This window comes from Haemaphysalis longicornis, unplaced genomic scaffold (genome assembly GCF_048455015.1).
Source record: "Haemaphysalis longicornis isolate Haplotype H1 unplaced genomic scaffold, Haemaphysalis longicornis Haplotype H1 scaffold_13, whole genome shotgun sequence".
Taxonomy (NCBI): Eukaryota; Metazoa; Arthropoda; class Arachnida; order Ixodida; family Ixodidae; genus Haemaphysalis; species Haemaphysalis longicornis.
Genome location: NW_027526233.1, coordinates 20,302,508 through 20,306,808, shown reverse-complemented (window position 1 = coordinate 20,306,808; position 4,301 = coordinate 20,302,508).

The window sequence follows — 4,301 nt, the reverse complement described above, 5'->3', positions numbered from 1 at the left end:
GGTAGCTGCAGCTCCTTGGTCATTCTGGGAAAAAGACTGCACATGAGATGGTTCCTCCAACCTGTCCTTCGAGGAGACGAGCTCGTGCTCTTTTGTTGAAAAACACCAAGCCGCCGTTTAATTTTCGTGAGCTCTTTAGGAGCAAGACTTGACATCATAAGTCACAAGTCGGCACCCAGTAGAATTCGGTGTCTTTGACCTCTAATGAAACCCTCGGGCTTTCTGCCTCCTTTTCCCACATAAAAAGCAGCGCGTGGTTCTAGCTCCGTTTGTTAGGTTTCTTTCAGCTGTTGACGCGTCAGCGTCCGGCTTTTATGCAAGGAAAGCTGGATGCTGCGTGTCCCGCTTTTCGCAGAAAACTGTCTCGATGGTGGGCCCCGAAGAAGTGATCAGCAGCCTATATTATTTCCGAAAGTTTTTTGTAGTCTTGTTTCTCAAGTACCAGTGGTAATGCTTTGTGGAGGTTGCTCACAAACGTTTCCCTGACTGTCAAGCCCCGGACTCCGTCATAAGGTTTAGCTGTTGCGGACATATCTGCCGAGCGGTCAAAGAAACTGTGTAATCTGGTATCATACGGCTTCGCCGTATAACCATCTCGTGGCTTATCACGCGAAACGTCGCTCGGTTTGCACCCACTGTGAAACCAAAGTGTTGCAGCACCTCCAGTCGGTGCCGCCATATTCCAAAGAGTCGACGGGATACAGTCAACCAAAGACGTCAAGGGCATCTCCTGCTACACCCAACATAAAGGCATTGGCCTGGTTTTTTAGATGTGACTGGATCTCATTCACTCGCCTTGTCCCTCCATACGGCGTTGTTTTTGTCCGTTCACACCCCTCCCCCATTCTCCTCGACGCGCGAGCTGCGCTTTCCGCCGCTCACCCCCTCGGCTCTCCGATAGAAAACACTCTCTCGCGAGGAGCGTTGAATTGGATTCGATTGGCTTGACTTGGCTTGGCTTGGCTTGGCTTGGCTTGGCTTGGCTTGGCTTGGATTGTATTGGATTGGAATAAAGTGGATTGTGTTGCGTCATAGCCGCGCCACGTTGCGTCATAGACGCGGTCGTTCCAGCACCGGTGTTCCGATTTCCATCGATGCGTTGAATGGAGCCTAACAATTCTGCTATCGCCCACGCAACCGTAACAAGCGCCGATCACGGTGATAAAAGGAACGCTAGCCCCACGGAAGACAAGGCTGCGAAGCAGCGTGAACGTGTTGCTGAACGGAAACGATTGAAGCGAGCAGCCGATTTCGAACTTCGTAAACATGATACCGAGGTATCATAAACACGCTGTGATACCGAACGCAAACGGTTGAAGCGAGCAGCCGATGCTGAACGTTACGCCGCGTGTTAAATACAGAATACATCATTCGCGTTCCGCACACGTTTCACGCAATTAGAGAATCAACCCAACGGAAACACCAAGTGAAACCCCAAGATGCGTCTCATGTCCACAGGGGTCCCCCCACGGGAAGGTGGGGAAATTTTGGCCACTGCTCTCCGGCGACAACTTTTCTGCTACAACTGCTGCTTTTGCTGCATTTGTGCTGCATCTCTGGCGCATTTCTGGCGCATTTCTGCGCATTCTAGCGCATTTCTGCTGCATCTCAGGAAGTGTTCGCATGATCAGCGAACGCCCGGCGGTGTGGGCCGCTATGCTGCTGCCTCGCAGCGCGCCGCCACCACCGGCCAGCATATGGCGAATCGTTTTTGAACCTGCCGCACAAATGTCACTTGGTCCAGATTAGCCCTGCTAAGGTAGCTACGAGCACGTTGTTTCAAGACGTGTTTAACTGCCCGCACAAGTGTGACGCGTTTACATTACCGGTGATTGGAACAGGATCTGGGGAAAGTGTCAGGCGAGGGCGCTCCTTTAGGGTGATTCGAGAGACATGTGTGAGGGAAAGGCAGTGAGAGAAATGGCGCCGTAGGCGCACGGGTCTTCTTCAATCTCAACTCTCGCTAGACGCTGCTCTCCGTTTTTTTTTGTCGCTAGTGCGTTCGCTCACTCGATTACGCGGACATAAACAGACGCCGCTACAGCGAAGCCCAGGTAATGGCTACCCAAGAGCTGCCCCCTAAACAGCTATCTTTCACCAGTGAAGAATCTTGCCACTATTGAGTAGTAGTGGCCACCGCCTTTCATGACAGTTAAAAATGGCATGTAATAAAAAAAAATTAGTGCCCTTCCACTCTGTGAAGATGGATGACCTGCAAAGCTGGACACATTCCACGGAGTGCACGAAACAAAACACGATTGTCGTACTTTGCGTTGGAGCATGCCTCCTACCCAATTAGTTGAATGAACCTCTGAAGGATCCAAGCTTTGTTCAAGCAGACAAGCATGAAGCTCCGCGTGTGCCTTAATCGTCGTAAGCATCTTACTATTTGTGTAACACACCACCCCATTCCGCTCTACCACTAAGGACTCTGGACAGGTCCCATCAAGCCGCTTGTCGTCGGCATTTAAACCTCGCACCAGCACAGCGGACGTGCCATCCATCATTACGGGCATATAACCTATAGCTGCTCCTGCATGCTCCCCACTGCTCTCCTACAAGCCTTGCCCACATAAGCCGGCCACCGGTGATGTGCGCGTGCTTAGAAGGGACAGACGTAGTCGAAAGTATCCCTTAAAAGCCCTCGGAAGAAGTGATATTGGCTGACGCCGGCGTTCAATCCTGGCAAGTTGATATTCGTCGGGGAGGGATTCGGCGCTACTATACGAGCTGAAGTTGAGGTGGTTAAGGCGGCGCAAACAGCTTTCGGTTGTTCTTGCGCCCATTGCGCTTGTGTTGGGGCCAGCGCTTCAATTCTCGCTCTTCTCTCTCCAACGAATGGCATACATACGTTTCATAACGATTTAAAATCTGGAAGCCTGTGTGCTCTATTCCAGCATACAAACATGGTGGTGTTCGTTTCCTTCCCCCTTGTAGGCATCTTATGGTATTTGTAAGATGTCTGTGTAACACATCAACCCACACCCGAACCACTCAATCAGGCACGATAGCCGACTAAGCGCAATGAGCCAGATAATTTCGACATCTACATCTCCCGACAGCAGAACCGGCATTTCATCGGTAGTGGCATGAAGCCTAGCTGTGCGTGCACATCCCTCTTTTTCCACCCGCAAACCGTGCACACACAATCTAGTAGCCGGTGATGGCGCATGCTTAGGCGTGAAAGATAGTAGCGCAAATGTCGCACAGGAGGCCTTCCAAGCTGAACAAAATATGGGCTCACGCCGTCATTTCAACTGGTCAAGTTTCCCTTTAACCGAAAAAGATTTGCAGCGACTTGGCTAATTGAAATTTTAGCTCAAACGCTGACGGTGGGTTTCGATAGTTTAGAGGGCAGCCCTTTGGTAGCCGTTACCTGGGCTTCGCGGGAGAGGCGTCTGTGTATGTCCGCGCAATCGAGTGAGCGAACGCACCAGCGACAATAAAAAACAGAGAGGAGCGTCTAGCGAGAGGTGAGATGGAATACGACACGTGCGCCTAGGGCGTCATTTCTCTCACTGGCTTTCCCTCACACATGTCTTACGAGTCATCACCAAGGAGTGCCCTCACCAGACACTTTCCCCAGATCGTGTTCCAATCACCGGTAATGTAAACCGCGTCACACTTGCGCGGGAAGTTTAAGCATGACTTGAAACAACGCGCTCGCTGCTCCCTCTGCGGGGCTAATTGGAACCACGTGACATTTTTCTAGGTTCAAAAACGATTCGCAACATGCTGGCTGCCGGTGGCGGCGCACTGCGAGGTAGCAGCAGAGTTGCCCACACCACCGGGCGTTCGCTGATCACGCGAACAGTTCCTGAGACGCAGCAGAAATGCGCCGTTACCGAGAAGATTGCAGCTCCCATTGTGCACAAATTTCATATTAGGGAGTATTGTAATTTGATGTGCGTTCAACGCCCATTATTGCTTCTGTTTGTTTTTCGCAATAATCTCATAACCGCACTACCGCCGTTAGCTGCCTATTTTTTATCTTGTGAAAGGAGCGTGTGGAGGGGAGGGAAATATACGCCTCCAGCGCGGCCTGTAAGGGCGCCACTGAAATCCCCCTAGCGGCCTGTTTCGAAAGCAGGCACGGGAGTCTCCGTCCTGCTCCCCACTATCGCCGCTGCTTTTGCGGCATGTTCACGACTGAAATTTAGCGTTTGCGGGCGTTGGAAATCCATGTTTATGTGGAGCAGTCACTCCGTTCGCAAATGGGGTGTCTTTACGAGAGTGTAAATGTTTCTGTAGCGATCTTAGTGTGGTATATTCGGTCTGTATAAACGCCACGTGTGTGTCAC